Source organism: Chiloscyllium punctatum, chromosome 42 (genome assembly GCF_047496795.1).
Source record: "Chiloscyllium punctatum isolate Juve2018m chromosome 42, sChiPun1.3, whole genome shotgun sequence".
Classification (NCBI taxonomy): domain Eukaryota; kingdom Metazoa; phylum Chordata; class Chondrichthyes; order Orectolobiformes; family Hemiscylliidae; genus Chiloscyllium; species Chiloscyllium punctatum.
Window position 1 is genome coordinate 64,926,182 of NC_092780.1, and position 20,915 is coordinate 64,947,096.

Sequence of the window (20,915 nt, forward strand, 5' to 3'; positions counted from 1 at the left end):
CTGTATTCCCATCACTGACGGTATCCACATCACTGACTGTGTCCTCAACACTGAATGTATTCCTATCATTGACTGCAACTCCAACATTAACTGTATCCCTAACCCCATTGCTGACTGTATCCCCATCACTGACTGTATCACCTTCACTGACTGTATCCCCATCACTGACTCTTACCTCATCATTAACGGTATCCCTAACCCCATCACGGACAGTATTCCCATCTCTGACCGTGTCCCCATCACCTAACTGTATTCCAATCACTGACTTTATCCCCATCACTGATTGAGTTCCATCACTGACATTATTCCCATCACTGAAAGTATTTCCAACACTGACTGTATCCCCATTACTACTTGTATTCCCATCACTGATTTTATTCCCATCCCTGACTGTATTCCCATCACTGACTGTATCCCCATTACTGACTTTATTCCCATCACTGACTGTATTCACATCACTGACTATATTCCCATCACTGACTGTATCCCCATCACTGACTCTATTCCCATCACTGACCTTATCCCAATCACTGACATTATCCCCGTCACTGACTATATTCCCATTACTGACATTATCCCCATCACTGACTGTATTCCCATCACTGATTGTATTCCCATCACTGATTGTGTTCCCATCACTGACTGTATTCCCAATCACTGACATTATCCCCGTCACTGACTATATTCCCATTACTGACTTTATCCCCATCACTGACTATATTCCCATTACTGACTTTATCCCCATCACTGACTGTATTCCCATCACTGACATTATCCCCTTCACTGACTGTACCCCCATCACTGACTATATTCCCATCAATGACTGAATTCCCATCACTGATTTTATTCCCATCACTGATTTTATTCCCATCACCTAATGTATCTCATTACTGACTGTATTCCCATCATGGACTGTATCCCCTTCATTGATTTTATCCCCATCACTGACTGTATCCACATCACTGACTGTCTTACAATCACTGACTGTATTCCCACCACCGACATTATTCCCATAATTGACTGTATCACCATCACTGACTTTTTCCCCATCAGTGACTGTGTCCCCATCACTAACGGTGTCCCCATCACTGACTGTATTCCCATCACTGACTGTATGCACGTCACTGACTGTATTCCCATTACTGACCTTATTCCCATCACTGACTGTATTCCCATCACTGACAATATTCCCATCACAGACTGTATTCCCATCACTGACTGTATTCCCATCACTGACTGTATCCACATCACTGACTGTCTTACAATCACTGACTGTATTCCCACCACTGACATTATTCCCATAATTGACTGTATCACCATCACTGACTTTTTCCCCACCACTGACTGTGTCCCCATCACTGACTTTATGCACGTCACTGACTGTATTCCCATCACTGACCTTCTCCCCATCACTGACTGTATTCCCATCATGATTGTATTCCCATCACTGACTGTATCCCTATCACTGCCTGTATCACCATCACTGACTTTTTCGCCATCACTGACTTTATGCCCTTCACTGACTGTATTCCCATCACTGACAATATTCCCATCACAGACTGTATCCCCATCACTGACTTTATCCCCATCACTGACTGTATTCCCATCACTGACTGTAACCTCATCACTGACTGTATGCTCATCACTGACTTTATCCCCATCACTGACTATGTCGCCATCACTAACGGTATCCCCATCACTGACTTTATCCCCATCACTGACTGTATTCCCATCACTGACTGTATCCTCATCACTGACTGTATTCCCATCACTGACTGTATCTCCATCACTGAGTGTATTCCCATCAATGACTTTATCCCCGTCATTGACTATATTCCCATCACTGACTGTAATCCCATCACTGACTGTATTCCCATTTCTGACTGTATTTCCATCATTGACTTTATCCCCATCACTGACTGCATTCCCATCACCAACTGTATTACCATCACTAAAATTATTCCATTAACTGACTGTATCCCCATCACTGACTTTATTGCCATCGCTGACTTTATCCCCATCACTGACTGTATTTCCATCACTGACTGTATTGCCATCACTGACTGTAATCCCATCACTGACTGTATTCCCATTTCTGACTGTATTCCCATCACTGACTGTATCCCCATCACTGACTGTATTCCCATCCCTCACTTTATTCCCATCACTGTCTGTATCCCGATCACTGACTGTATTCCCATCACTGATTGTATTCCAATAACCGTCCTTATTCCCGTCACTGACTGTATTCCCATCACTGATTGTATTCCCATCACTGACTTTATCCTCATCACTGACTGTATTCCCAGCACTGACAATATTCCCATCACTGACTGTATTCCCATCACTGACTGTATTCCCAACTCTGACTTTATCCCCATCACTGACTGTATTCCCATCACTGACTTTATCCCCTTCACTGACTGTATTCCCATGACTGACTGTATTCCCAACTCTGACTTTATCCCCATCACTGACTGTATTCCCATCACTGACTTTATCCCCTTCACTGACTGTATTCCCATCACTGACAATATTCCCATCACTGACTTTATCCCCATCACTGACTGTATTCACATCACTGACTGTATTCCCATAACCTACTGTGTCCCCATCAATGACTGTACCTTCATCACTAACTGTGTCCCCATCACTGACTGTGTCCCCATCACTGACTGTATTCCCATCACTGACGGTGTCCCCATCACTGACTGTATCCCCATCACTAGCTGTGTCCCCATCACTGACTATGCCCCCATCACTGACTGTATCCCCATCACTGACTGTGTCCCATTCACAGACTGTATCCACATGACTGACTGTGCCCCCATCACTGACTTTATTCTCATCACTGACTGTATTCTCATCACTGACTGTATCCCCATCACTGACTGTATTCCCAGCATTAACTGTATCCACATCACAGGTGATATCCACATCACTGACTGTAGCCACATCACTGACTTTAACTCCATCATTAACTGTATCTCTAACCCTATCACGGACTGTATCCACATCACTGACTGTATTCCCATCACTGACTGTATCCCCATCACTGACTGTGTCCTCAACACTGAATGTATCCTCATCATTGACTGCAACTCCAACATTATCTGTATCTCTAACCCCATTGCTGACTGTATCCCCATCACTGACTGTATTACCTTCACTGACTGTATCTCCATCACTGACTCTTACGTCATCATTAACTGTATCCCTAACCCCATCACGGACAGTATTCCCATCACTGACAGTGTCCCCATCACTGACTGTATTCCAATCACTGACTGTATTCCCATCACTGACGGTATCCACATCACTGACTGTGTCCTCAACACTGAATGTATCCCCATCATTGACTGCAACTCCAACATTAACTGTATCCCTAACCCCATTGCTGACTGTATCCCCATCACTGACTGTATCACCTTTACTGACTGTATCCCCATCACTGACTGTTACCTCATCATTAACTGTATCCCTAACCCCATCACGGACTGTATCCTCATCACTGACCATGTCCCCATCACTGACTGTATTCCCATCACTGACTGTATCCCCATCACTGACTGTATCCCCATCACTGACTTTGTCCCCATCACTGACTGTATCCCCTTCACTGACTGTATTCCCATCGCTGACTGTATCCCCATCTCTGACTTTATGCATGTCACTGACTGTAACCCCATCACTGACTTTATTCCCATCACTGACTGTATTCCCATCACTGATTGTATCCCCATCACTGATTGTATTCCATCACTGATTGTATCCCCATCACTGCCTTTATCACCATCACTGACTGTATCCCCATCACTGATTTTATTCCCATCACTGAGTTTATTCCCATCACCTAATGTATCCCATTACTGACTGTATTCCAATCACTGACTGTATTCCCATCACTGACCTTATCCCCATCACTGATTGTATTCCCATCTCAGACAGTATTCCCGTCACTGACTTTATACCCATCACTGACTGTATTCCAATCTCTGACATTATTCCCATCATGGACTGTATTCCCATCATTGACTTTATCCCCCTCACTGACTGTATCCACATCACTGACTGAATTCTCTTCACTGACTTTATCCACATCACTGACTGTCTTACAATAACTGACGGTATTCCAATCACTGACATTATTCCCATCATTGACTGTATCACCATCACTGACTTTTTCCCCATCACTGACTGTATCCCCATCACTGACTGTCCTCCCATCAATGACTGTATCCTCATCACTGACTGTATTCCCCTCACTGACTGTATTCCCATCACTAACTGTGACCCCATCACTAACAGTGTCCCCATCACTGACTGTATTCCCATCACTGACTTTATCCCCATCACTGACGATATTCCCATCACTGATTTTATTCCCATCACTGACTGTATTCCCATCAGTGACGTTATCCCCATCACTGACTGTATTCCCATCATGGTTGTATTCCCATCACTGACTGTATCCCCATCACTGCCTGTATCACCATCACTGACTTTTTCGCCATCACTGACTTTATCCCAGTCAATGACTGTATTCCCATCACTGACTGTATTCTCATCACTGACTGTATCCCCATCACTGACTGTTTTCCCATCACTGACTTTATCCCCATCACTGCATGTATCCCCATCACTGACTGTATTCCCATCACTGACTTTATCCCCATCAATGACTGCATTCCCATCACTGACTGTACTCCCATCACTGACTGTATCCCCGTCATTGACTGCATTCCCATCACTGACTTTATCCCCATCACTGACTGCATTCTCATCACTCACTGTAGTCTCATCACTGACTGTATCCCCATCACTGACTGTTTTCCCATCACTGACTTTATCCCCATCACTGACTGTATCTCCATCACTGATTGTATTGTCATCACTGCATGTATCCCATCACTGAATGTATTCCCATCACTTTCTTTATCCCCATCACTGACTGTAACCCCATCACTGACTGTATTCCCATCACTGACTGTATCCACATCACTGACTGTATTCCCATCACTGACTGCATTCCCATCACTGACTGTATCCGCATCACTGACTGTATTCCCATCACTGACTTTACCCCCATCACTGACTGTGTTCCCATCACTGACATTATTCCCATCACTGACTGTATCCCCATCACTGACTTTATTCCCATCACTGACTGTACCCCATCACTGACTGTATTCCAATCACTGACTTTATCCCCATCACTGACTGTATTCCCCTAACCGACTGTACTCCCATCACATACTGTATCCCCATCACTGACTGTATCCCCATCACTGAATGTATTCCCATCACTTTCTTTATCCCCATCACTGACTGTAACCCCATCACTGACTGCATTCCCATCACTGACTGTATTCCCATCACTGACTTTATCCCCATCACTGACTGCATTCTCATCACTGACTGTATCCCCATCACTGACTGCATTCTCATCACTGACTGTATCCCCATCACTGACTGTATTCCCATCACTGACTGTATCCCCATCACTGACTGTATCCCCATCACTGATTGTATTCCCATCACTGACTTTGTCCCCATCACTGACTGTTTTCCCATCACTGACTGTACACCCATCACTGACTTTACCCCCATCACTGACTTTATCCCCATCACTGACTATATTCCCATCACTGACTGTATCCTCTTCACTGACAGTATTCCCGTCACTGACTGTATTCACATCACTGACTTTATACCATCACTGACTATATTCCCATCACTGACTGTATCCTCTTCACTGACAGTATACCCGTCACTGACTGTATTCACATCACGGACTTTATCCCCATCACTGACTGTATCCCCGTCACTGACTGTATCCCCATCACTGACATTATCCCCATCACTGACTTTATCCCCATCCCTGACTATATTTCCATCACTGACTGTATCCCCATCACTGACTGTATCCCCATCACTGACTGTATCCCCATCACTGACTGTATACCCATCACTATCCTTATCCACATCACTGACGTTATCTCCATCAATGACGTTTTCGCCATCACTGACTTTATCCCTGTCACTGACTGTATTCCCATCACTGACTATATCCCCATCACTGACTGTATTCACATTTCTGACTGTATCCCCATCACTAACTGTATACCCATCACTGACTGTATTCACATCACTGACTGTATTCCCATCACTGACTTTTTTGCCATCACTGACTTTATCCCAGTCACTGACTGTATTCCCATCACTGACTGTATCCCCATCACTGACTGTATCCCCATCACTGACTATATTCCCATCACTGACTGTATTCACATCACTGACTGTATTCCCATCACTGACATTATTCCCATCACTGACTGTATACCCATCACTGATTGTATCCCCACCACTGACAGTATTCCCCTCACTGACTGTATCCCCCTCACTGAATGTATTCCCATTACTGACTTTATCCCCATCCCTGACTATATTTCCATCACTGACTGTATCCCCATCACTGACTGTATCCCCATCACTGACTGTATACCCATCACTATCCTTATCCACATCACTGACGTTATCTCCATCAATCACGTTTTCGCCATCACTGACTTTATCCCTGTCACTGACTGTATTCCCATCACTGACTGTATCCCCATCACTGACTGTATTCACATTTCTGACTGTATCTCCATCACTAACTGTATACCCATCACTGACTGTATTCACATCACTGACTGTATTCCCATCACTGACTGCATTCCCATCACTGACTTTTTTGCCATCACTGACTTTATCCCAGTCACTGACTGTATTCCCATCACTGACTGTATCCCCATCACTGACTGTATGCCCATCACTGACTGTATTCACATTTCTGACTGTATCCCCATCACTGACTTTACCCCATCACTGACTTTATCCCCATCACTGACTGTATCCCCATCACTGACTGTATTCCCATCACTGACTGTATCCACATCCCTGACTGTATTCACATCACTGACTGTATTCCCATCACTGACATTATTCCCATCACTGACTGTATACCCATCACTGATTGTATCCCCACCACTGACAGTATTCCCCTCACTGACTGTATCCCCCTCACTGAATGTATTCCCATCACTTTCTTTATCCCCATCACTGACTGTAACCCCATCATTGACTGTATTCCCATCACTGACTGTATTCCCATCACTGACTTTATCCCCATCACTGACTGTATCCCCATCACTGACTGTATTCCCATCACTGACTGTATCCACATCACTGACTGTATTCCAATCACTGACTTTAACCCCATCACTGACTGTATTCCCATCACTGACTGTATCCACATCACTGACTGTATTCCCATCACTGACTGCATTCCCATCACTGACTGTATCCCCATCACTGACTGTATTCCCATCACTGACTGCATTCCCATCACAGACTGTATCCCCATCACTGACTTTATTCCCATCACTGACTGTACCCCATCACTGACTGTATTCCAATCACTGACTTTATCCCCATCACTGACTGTATTCCCCTAACCGACTGTACTCCCATCACTTACTGTATCCCCATCACTGACTGTATCCCCATCACTGAATGTATTCCCATCACTTTCTTTATCCCCATCACTGACTGCATTCTCATCACTGACTGTATCCCCGTCACTGATTGTATTCCCATCACTGACTTTGTCCCCATCACTGAATGTATTCCCATCACTTTCTTTATCCCCATCACTGACTGTAACCCCATCACTGACTGTATTCCCATCACTGACTGTATTCCCATCACTGACTTTATCCCCATCACTGACTGCATTCTCATCACTGACTGTATCCCCATCACTGACTGTATTCCCATCACTGACTTTATCCCCATCACTGACTTTATCCCCATCACTGACTTTATCCCCATCCCTGACTATATTTGCATCACTGACTGTATCCCCATCACTGACTTTATCCCCATCACTGACTGTATCCCCATCACTGACTGTATTCCCATCACTGACTGTATCCACATCCCTGACTGTATTCACATCACTGACTGTATTCCCATCACTGACATTATTCCCATCACTGACTGTATACCCATCACTGATTGTATCCCCACCACTGACAGTATTCCCCTCACTGACTGTATCCCCCTCACTGAATGTATTCCCATCACTTTCTTTATCCCCATCACTGACTGTAACCCCATCATTGACTGTATTCCCATCACTGACTGTATTCCCATCACTGACTTTATCCCCATCACTGACTGTATCCCCATCACTGACTGTATTCCCATCACTGACTGTATCCACATCACTGACTGTATTCCAATCACTGACTTTAACCCCATCACTGACTGTATTCCCATCACTGACTGTATCCACATCACTGACTGTATTCCCATCACTGACTGCATTCCCATCACTGACTGTATCCCCATCACTGACTGTATTCCCATCACTGACTGCATTCCCATCACAGACTGTATCCCCATCACTGACTTTATTCCCATCACTGACTGTACCCCATCACTGACTGTATTCCAATCACTGACTTTATCCCCATCACTGACTGTATTCCCCTAACCGACTGTACTCCCATCACTTACTGTATCCCCATCACTGACTGTATCCCCATCACTGAATGTATTCCCATCACTTTCTTTATCCCCATCACTGACTGCATTCTCATCACTGACTGTATCCCCGTCACTGATTGTATTCCCATCACTGACTTTGTCCCCATCACTGAATGTATTCCCATCACTTTCTTTATCCCCATCACTGACTGTAACCCCATCACTGACTGTATTCCCATCACTGACTGTATTCCCATCACTGACTTTATCCCCATCACTGACTGCATTCTCATCACTGACTGTATCCCCATCACTGACTGTATTCCCATCACTGACTTTATCCCCATCACTGACTTTATCCCCATCACTGACTTTATCCCCATCCCTGACTATATTTGCATCACTGACTGTATCCCCATCACTGACTGTATCCCCATCACTGACTGTATACCCATCACTGACTTTATCCCCATCACTGACTTTATCACCAACACTGACTATATTCCCATCACTGACTGTATCCTCTTCACTGACAGTATACCCGTCACTGACTGTATTCACATCACTGACTTTATCCCCATCACTGACTGTATCCCCGTCACTGACTGTATCCCCATCACTGACTTTATCCCCATCACTGACTTTATTCCCATCACTGACTTTATCCCCATCACTGACTTTATTCCCATCACTGACTGTATCCCCATCACTGACTTTATTCCCATCACTGACTGTATCCCCATCACTGACTTTATCCCCATCACTGACTTTATCCCCATCCCTGACTATATTTCCATCACTGACTGTATCCCCATTACTGACTGTATCCCCATCACTGACTGTATACCCATCACTGACTGTATTCACATTTCTGACTGTATCCCCATCACTAACTGTATACCCATCACTGACTGTATTCACAACACTGACTGTATTCCCATCACTGACTGCATTCCCATCAGTGACTTTTTTGCCATCACTGACTTTATCCCAGTCACTGACTGTATTCCCATCACTGACTGTATCCCCATCACTAACTGTATACCCATCACTGACTGTATTCACATCACTGACTGTATTCCCATCACTGACTGCATTCCCATCACTGACTTTTTTGCCATCACTGACTTTATCCCAGTCACTGACTGTATTCCCATCACTGACTGTATCCCCATCACTGACTGTATTCCAATCACTGACTTTAACCCCATCACTGACTGTATCCCCATCACTGACTGTATCCACATCACTGACTGTATTCCCATCACTGACTGCATTCCCATCACTGACTGTATCCGCATCACTGACTGTATTCCCATCACTGACTGCATTCCCATCACTGACTGCATCCGCATCACTGACTGTATTTCCATCACTGACTGTACCCCATCACTGACACAGTTCCCATCACTGACTGTATTCCCATCACTGACTTTTTCGCCATCACTGACTGTATCCCAGTCACTGACTGTATTCCCATCACTGACTGTATCCCCATCACTGACTGTATTCCAATCACTGACTTTAACCCCATCAATGACTGTATTCCCATCACTGACTGTATCCACATCACTGACTGTATTCCCATCACTGACTGCATTCCCATCACTGACTGTATCCGCATCACTGACTGTATTCCCATCACTGACTGCATTCCCATCACTGACTGTATCCGCATCACTGACTGTATTCCCATCACTGACTGTACCCCATCACTGACACAGTTCCCATCACTGACTTTATTCCCATCACTGACTTTATCCCCATCACTGACTTTATTCCCATCACTGACTGTATCCCCATCACTGACTTTATCCCCATCACTGACTTTATCCCCATCCCTGACTATATTTCCATCACTGACTGTATCCCCATCACTGACTGTATCCCCATCACTGACTGTATACCCATCACTATCCTTATCCACATCACTGACGTTATCTCCATCAATGACGTTTTCGCCATCACTGACTTTATCCCAGTCACTGACTGTATTCCCATCACTGACTGTATCCCCATCACTGACTGTATTCACATTTCTGACTGTATCCCCATCACTAACTGTATACCCATCACTGACTGTATTCACATCACTGACTGTATTCCCATCACTGACTGCATTCCCATCACTGACTTTTTTGCCATCACTGACTTTATCCCAGTCACTGACTGTATTCCCATCACTGACTGTATCCCCATCACTGACTGTATGCCCATCACTGACTGTATTCACATTTCTGACTGTATCCCCATCACTAACTGTATACCCATCCTTGACTTTATCCCCATCACTGACTATATTCCCATCACTGACTGTATTCCCATCACTGACTGTATCCCCATCACTGACTGTATTCCCATCACTGACTTTATCCCCATCACTGACTTTATCCCCATCACTGACTTTATCCCCATCCCTGACTATATTTGCATCACTGACTGTATCCCCATCACTGACTGTATCCCCATCACTGACTGTATACCCATCACTGACTTTATCCCCATCACTGACTTTATCCCCAACACTGACTATATTCCCATCACTGACTGTATCCTCTTCACTGACAGTATACCCGTCACTGACTGTATTCACATCACTGACTTTATCCCCATCACTGACTGTATCCCCGTCACTGACTGTATCCCCATCACTGACTTTATCCCCATCACTGACTTTATTCCCATCACTGACTTTATCCCCATCACTGACTTTATTCCCATCACTGACTGTATCCCCATCACTGACTTTATTCCCATCACTGACTGTATCCCCATCACTGACTTTATCCCCATCACTGACTTTATCCCCATCCCTGACTATATTTCCATCACTGACTGTATCCCCATTACTGACTGTATCCCCATCACTGACTGTATACCCATCACTGACTGTATTCACATTTCTGACTGTATCCCCATCACTAACTGTATACCCATCACTGACTGTATTCACAACACTGACTGTATTCCCATCACTGACTGCATTCCCATCAGTGACTTTTTTGCCATCACTGACTTTATCCCAGTCACTGACTGTATTCCCATCACTGACTGTATCCCCATCACTAACTGTATACCCATCACTGACTGTATTCACATCACTGACTGTATCCCCATCACTGACTGTATCCACATCACTGACTGTATTCCCATCACTGACTGCATTCCCATCACTGACTGTATCCGCATCACTGACTGTATTCCCATCACTGACTGCATTCCCATCACTGACTGTATCCGCATCACTGACTGTATTTCCATCACTGACTGTACCCCATCACTGACACAGTTCCCATCACTGACTGTATTCCCATCACTGACTTTTTCGCCATCACTGACTGTATCCCAGTCACTGACTGTATTCCCATCACTGACTGTATCCCCATCACTGACTGTATTCCAATCACTGACTTTAACCCCATCAATGACTGTATTCCCATCACTGACTGTATCCACATCACTGACTGTATTCCCATCACTGACTGCATTCCCATCACTGACTGTATCCGCATCACTGACTGTATTCCCATCACTGACTGCATTCCCATCACTGACTGTATCCGCATCACTGACTGTATTCCCATCACTGACTGTACCCCATCACTGACACAGTTCCCATCACTGACTTTATTCCCATCACTGACTTTATCCCCATCACTGACTTTATTCCCATCACTGACTGTATCCCCATCACTGACTTTATCCCCATCACTGACTTTATCCCCATCCCTGACTATATTTCCATCACTGACTGTATCCCCATCACTGACTGTATCCCCATCACTGACTGTATACCCATCACTATCCTTATCCACATCACTGACGTTATCTCCATCAATGACGTTTTCGCCATCACTGACTTTATCCCAGTCACTGACTGTATTCCCATCACTGACTGTATCCCCATCACTGACTGTATTCACATTTCTGACTGTATCCCCATCACTAACTGTATACCCATCACTGACTGTATTCACATCACTGACTGTATTCCCATCACTGACTGCATTCCCATCACTGACTTTTTTGCCATCACTGACTTTATCCCAGTCACTGACTGTATTCCCATCACTGACTGTATCCCCATCACTGACTGTATGCCCATCACTGACTGTATTCACATTTCTGACTGTATCCCCATCACTAACTGTATACCCATCCTTGACTTTATCCCCATCACTGACTATATTCCCATCACTGACTGTATTCCCATCACTGACTGTATCCCCATCACTGAATGTATTCCCATCACTTTCTTTATCCCCATCACTGACTGTAACCCCATCATTGACTGTATTCCCATCACTGACTGTATTCCCATCACTGACTTTATCCCCATCACTGACTGTATCCCCATCACTGACTTTATTCCCATCACTGACTGTACCCCATCACTGACTGTATTCCAATCACTGACTTAATCCCCATCACTGACTGTATTCCCCTAACCGACTGTACTCCCATCACTTACTGTATCCCCATCACTGACTGTATCCCCATCACTGAATGTATTCCCATCACTTTCTTTATCCCCATCACTGACTGTAACCCCATCACTGACTGTATTCCCATCACTGACTGTATTCCCATCACTGACTTTATCCCCATCACTGACTGTACCCCCATCACTGACTATATTCCCATCAATGACTGAATTCCCATCACTGATTTTATTCCCATCACTGATTTTATTCCCATCACCTAATGTATCTCATTACTGACTGTATTCCCATCATTGACTTTATCCCCATCACTGACTGTATCCACATCACTGACTGTCTTACAATCACTGACTGTATTCCCACCACCGACATTATTCCCATAATTGACTGTATCACCATCACTGACTTTTTCCCCATCAGTGACTGTGTCCCCATCACTAACGGTGTCCCCATCACTGACTGTATTCCCATCACTGACTGTATGCACGTCACTGACTGTATTCCCATTACTGACCTTATTCCCATCACTGACTGTATTCCCATCACTGACAATATTCCCATCACAGACTGTATTCCCATCACTGACTGTATTCCCATCACTGACTGTATCCACATCACTGACTGTCTTACAATCACTGACTGTATTCCCACCACTGACATTATTCCCATAATTGACTGTATCACCATCACTGACTTTTTCCCCACCACTGACTGTGTCCCCATCACTGACGTTATCCCCATCACTGACTTTATCACCATCACTGACTGTATACCCATCACTGACTGTATCCCCTTCACTGACCTTTTCCCCATCATTGACTGTATTCCCATCACTGACTTTATCCCCATCACTGACTGTATTCCCATCACGGACTGTATTCCCATCACTGACTTTAACCCCATCACTGACTGCATTCCCATCACCGACTGTATTCCCATCACTAAAATTATTCCATTAACTGACTGTACCACCATCACTGACTTTTTCTCCATCACTGACTGTATCCTCATCACTGACTGTGCCCCCATCACTGACTGTATCCTCATCACTGACTGTATTCCCTTCACTGACTGTATTCCCATCACTAACTGTGTCCCCATCACTGACTGCGTCCCCATTACTGACTGTGTCCCCATCACTGACTGTATCGTCATCACTAACGGTATCCCCATCACTTACTGTTTTCCCATCACTGACTTTATCCCCTTCACTGACTGTATTCCTATCACTGACAATATTCCCATCACAGACTGTATTCCCATCACTGACTTTATCCCCATCACTGACTGTATTCACATCACTGACAGCATTCCCATCACTGACTGTATCCCTATCACTACTTGTATTCCCATCACTGACTTTATCCCCATCACTGACTGTAGTCCCATCACTGACTTTATTCCTATCACTGACTGTATTCACATCACTGACCTTCTCCCCATCACTGACTGTATTCCCATCATGATTGTATTCCCATCACTGACTGTATCCCTATCACTGCCTGTATCACCATCACTGACTTTTTCGCCATCACTGACTTTATGCCCTTCACTGACTTTATCCCCATCACTGACTGTATTCCCATCACTGACTGTAACCTCATCACTGACTGTATGCTCATCACTGACTTTATCCCCATCACTGACTGTAACCTCACCACTGACTGTATGCCCATCACTGACTTTATCCCCATCACTGACTATGTCGCCATCACTAACGGTATCCCCATCACTGACTGTATCCCCATCACTGAGTGTATTCCCATCACTGACTGTATCCCCATCACTGACTGTATTCCCATCATTGACTGTATCCTCATCACTGACTGTATTCCCATCACTGACTGTATCCCCATCACTGAGTGTATTCCCATCAATGACTTTATCCCCGTCATTGACTATATTCCCATCACTGACTGTAATCCCATCACTGACTGTATTCCCATTTCTGACTGTATTTCCATCATTGACTTTATCCCCATCACTGACTGCATTCCCATCACCAACTGTATTACCATCACTAAAATTATTCCATTAACTGACTGTATCCCCATCACTGACTTTATTGCCATCACTGACTGTATCCCCATCACTGACTTTATTGCCATCACTGACTGTATCCCCATCACTGACTTTATTGCCATCACTGACTGTATCCCCATCACTGACTTTATTGCCATCACTGACTGTATTCCCATCGCTGACTTTATCCCCATCACTGACTGTATTTCCATCACTGAATGTATCCCCATCACTGTATTCCCATCAATGACTTTATCCCATCACTGACTGTAATCCCATCACTGACTGTATTCCCATTTCTGACTGTATTCCCATCACTAACTGTATCCCCTTCACTGACTTTATCCCCGTCACTGACTTTATCCCCATCACTGACTGTATCCCCATCACTGACTGTGCCCCCATCACTGACTGTATTCTCATCACTGACTGTATTCCCATCACTGACTGTATCCCCTTCACTGACTTTATCCCCATCACTGACTTTATCCCCATCACTGACTGTATCCCCATCACTGACTTTATCCCCATTACTGACTGTATCCCTGTCACTGACTGTAACCGGATCACTGACTTTATCCCCATCACTGACGGTATCCCCTTCACTGACTTTATCCCCATCACTGACTGTATCCCCATCACTGACTGTATTCCCATCACTGACTGTATTCACATCCCTGAATTTATTCCCATCACTGTCTGGATCCCAATCACTGACTGTATTCCCATCACTGACTGTTTGCCCATCACTGACTGTATCCCCACCACTGACTGTATTCCCATCACTGACTGTATCCCCATCACTGACTGTATCACCTTCATGGACTGTATCCCCATCACTACTTGTATCCCCATCCATGACTATATCCCCGTCATTGACTTTATCCCCATCACTGACTTTATCCCCATCACTGACGGTATCCCCTTCACTGACTTTATCCCCATCACTGACTGTATTCCCATTTCTGACTGTATTCCCATCACTGACTGTATTCACATCCCTGAATTTATTCCCATCACTGTCTGGATCCCAATCACTGACTGTATTCCCATCACTGACTGTTTGCCCATCACTGACTGTATCCCCATCACTGATTGTATTCCCATCACTGACTTTATCCCCATCACTGACTGTATTCCCATCACAGACATTATCCCCTTCACTGACTGTATTCCCAGCACTGACAATATTCCCATCACTGACTGTATCCCCATCACTGACTGTATTCCCATCATTGACTGTATTCCCAACTCTGACTTTATCCCCTTCACTGACTGTATTCCCATCACTAACTGTGTCCCCATCACTGACTGCGTCCCCATTACTGACTGTGTCCCCATCACTGACTGTATCGTCATCACTAACGGTATCCCCATCACTTACTGTTTTCCCATCACTGACTTTATCCCCTTCACTGACTGTATTCCTATCACTGACAATATTCCCATCACAGACTGTATTCCCATCACTGACTTTATCCCCATCACTGACTGTATTCACATCACTGACAGCATTCCCATCACTGACTGTATCCCTATCACTACTTGTATTCCCATCACTGACTTTATCCCCATCACTGACTGTAGTCCCATCACTGACTTTATTCCTATCACTGACTGTATTCACATCACTGACCTTCTCCCCATCACTGACTGTATTCCCATCATGATTGTATTCCCATCACTGACTGTATCCCTATCACTGCCTGTATCACCATCACTGACTTTTTCGCCATCACTGACTTTATGCCCTTCACTGACTTTATCCCCATCACTGACTGTATTCCCATCACTGACTGTAACCTCATCACTGACTGTATGCTCATCACTGACTTTATCCCCATCACTGACTGTAACCTCACCACTGACTGTATGCCCATCACTGACTTTATCCCCATCACTGACTATGTCGCCATCACTAACGGTATCCCCATCACTGACTGTATCCCCATCACTGAGTGTATTCCCATCACTGACTGTATCCCCATCACTGACTGTATTCCCATCATTGACTGTATCCTCATCACTGACTGTATTCCCATCACTGACTGTATCCCCATCACTGAGTGTATTCCCATCAATGACTTTATCCCCGTCATTGACTATATTCCCATCACTGACTGTAATCCCATCACTGACTGTATTCCCATTTCTGACTGTATTTCCATCATTGACTTTATCCCCATCACTGACTGCATTCCCATCACCAACTGTATTACCATCACTAAAATTATTCCATTAACTGACTGTATCCCCATCACTGACTTTATTGCCATCACTGACTGTATCCCCATCACTGACTTTATTGCCATCACTGACTGTATCCCCATCACTGACTTTATTGCCATCACTGACTGTATCCCCATCACTGACTTTATTGCCATCACTGACTGTATTCCCATCGCTGACTTTATCCCCATCACTGACTGTATTTCCATCACTGAATGTATCCCCATCACTGTATTCCCATCAATGACTTTATCCCATCACTGACTGTAATCCCATCACTGACTGTATTCCCATTTCTGACTGTATTCCCATCACTAACTGTATCCCCTTCACTGACTTTATCCCCGTCACTGACTTTATCCCCATCACTGACTGTATCCCCATCACTGACTGTGCCCCCATCACTGACTGTATTCTCATCACTGACTGTATTCCCATCACTGACTGTATCCCCTTCACTGACTTTATCCCCATCACTGACTTTATCCCCATCACTGACTGTATCCCCATCACTGACTTTATCCCCATTACTGACTGTATCCCTGTCACTGACTGTAACCGGATCACTGACTTTATCCCCATCACTGACGGTATCCCCATCACTGACTGTATTCCCATCACTGACTGTATTCACATCCCTGAATTTATTCCCATCACTGTCTGGATCCCAATCACTGACTGTATTCCCATCACTGACTGTTTGCCCATCACTGACTGTATCCCCACCACTGACTGTATTCCCATCACTGACTGTATCCCCATCACTGACTGTATCACCTTCATGGACTGTATCCCCATCACTACTTGTATCCCCATCCATGACTATATCCCCGTCATTGACTTTATCCCCATCACTGACTTTATCCCCATCACTGACGGTATCCCCTTCACTGACTTTATCCCCATCACTGACTGTATTCCCATCTCTGACTGTATTCCCATCACTGACTGTATTCACATCCCTGAATTTATTCCCATCACTGTCTGGATCCCAATCACTGACTGTATTCCCATCACTGACTGTTTGCCCATCACTGACTGTATCCCCATCACTGATTGTATTCCCATCACTGACTTTATCCCCATCACTGACTGTATTCCCATCACAGACATTATCCCCTTCACTGACTGTATTCCCAGCACTGACAATATTCCCATCACTGACTGTATCCCCATCACTGACTGTATTCCCATCATTGACTGTATTCCCAACTCTGACTTTATCCCCTTCACTGACTGTATTCCCAGCATGAACTGTATTCACATCACAGGTGATATCCACATCACTGACTGTATCCACATCACTGACTTTAACTCCATCATTAACTGCATCCCTAACCCCATTACAGACTATATCCCCATCACTGACTGTATCACCCTCACTGATGGTATCCACATCACTGACTGTGTCCTCAACACTGACTGTATCCCCATCATTGACTGCAACTCCAACATTAACTGTATCCCTAACTCCATTGCTGACTGTATCCCCATCACTGACTGTAACAACTTCACTGACTGTATCCCCATCACTGACTGTTACCTCATCATTAACTGTATCCCTAACCCCATCACGGACTGTATCCTCATCACTGACCGTGTCCCCATCACTGACTGTATTCCCATCACTGACTTTGTCCCCATCACTGACTGTATCCCCATCACTGACTGTATCCCCATCACTGACTTTGTCCCCATCACTGACTGTATCCCCTTCACTGACTTTATCCCCTTCACTGACTGTATCCCCATCACTGACTTTATCCCCATTACTGACTGTATTGCCATCACTGACTGTATCCCCATCACTGACTTTATTGCCATCACTGACTGTATTCCCATCACTGACTTTATCCCCATCACTGACTGTATTTCCATCACTGAATGTATCCCCAACACTGTATTCCCATCAATGACTTTATCCCCGTCATTGACTATATTCCCATCACTGACTGTATCCCCATCACTGACTGTATTCCCATTTCTGACTGTATTCCCATCACTGACTGTATCCCCATCACTGACTGTATTCCCATCCCTCACTTTATTCCCATCACTGTCTGTATCCCGATCACTGACTGTATTCCCATCACTGATTGTATTCCAATAACCGTCCTTATTCCCGTCACTGACTGTATTCCTATTTCTGACTGTATTCCCATCACTGACTGTATTCACATCCCTGAATTTATTCCCATCACTGTCTGGATCCCAATCACTGACTGTATTCCCATCACTGACTGTTTGCCCATCACTGACTGTATCCCCATCACTGATTGTATTCCCATCACTGACTTTATCCCCATCACTGACTGTATTCCCATCACAGACTTTATCCCCTTCACTGACTGTATCCCCATCACTGATTGTATTCCCATCACTGACGTTATCCCCATCACTGACTGTATTCCCATCACAGACTTTATCCCCTTCACTGACTGTATCCCCATCACTAACGGTGTTCCCATCACTGACTGTATTCCCATCACTGACGGTGTCCCCATCACTGACTGTATCCCCATCACTGACTGTATTCCCAGCATGAACTGTATTCACATCACTGACTGTATCCACAGCACTGACTTTAACTCCATCATTAACTGCATCCCTAACCCCATCACAGACTATATCCCCATCACTGACTGTATCACCCTCACTGACGGTATCCACATCACTGACTGTGTCCTCAACACTGACTGTATCCCCATCACTGACTGTGTCCTCAACACTGAATGTATTCCTATCATTGACTGCAACTCCAACATTAACTGTATCCCTAACCCCATTGCTGACTGTATGCCCATCACTGACTGTATCACCTTCACTGACTGTATCCCCATCACTGACTCTTACCTCATCATTAACGGTATCCCTAACCCCATCACGGACAGTATTCCCATCTCTGACCGTGTCCCCATCACCTAACTGTATTCCAATCACTGACTTTATCCCCATCACTGATTGAGTTCCATCACTGACATTATTCCCATCACTGAAAGTATTTCCAACACTGACTGTATCCCCATTACTACTTGTATTCCCATCACTGATTTTATTCCCATCCCTGACTGTATTCCCATCACTGACTGTATCCCCATTACTGACTTTATTCCCATCACTGACTGTATTCCCATCCCTGACTGTATTCCCATCACTGACTGTATCCCCATTACTGACTTTATTCCCATCACTGACTGTATTCCCATCCCTGACTGTATTCCCATCACTGACTGTATCCCCATTACTGACTTTATTCCCATCACTGACCTTATCCCAATCACTGACATTATCCCCGTCACTGACTATATTCCCATTACTGACATTATCCCCATCACTGACTGTATTCCCATCACTGATTGTATTCCCATCACTGATTGTGTTCCCATCACTGACTGTATTCCCAATCACTGACATTATCCCCGTCACTGACTATATTCCCATTACTGACTTTATCCCCATCACTGACTGTATTCCCATCACTGACATTATCCCCTTCACTGACTGTACCCCCATCACTGACTATATTCCCATCAATGACTGAATTCCCAACACTGATTTTATTCCCATCACTGATTTTATTCCCATCACCTAATGTATCTCATTACTGACTGTATTCCCATCATGGACTGTATCCCCTTCATTGATTTTATCCCCATCACTGACTGTATCCACATCACTGACTGTCTT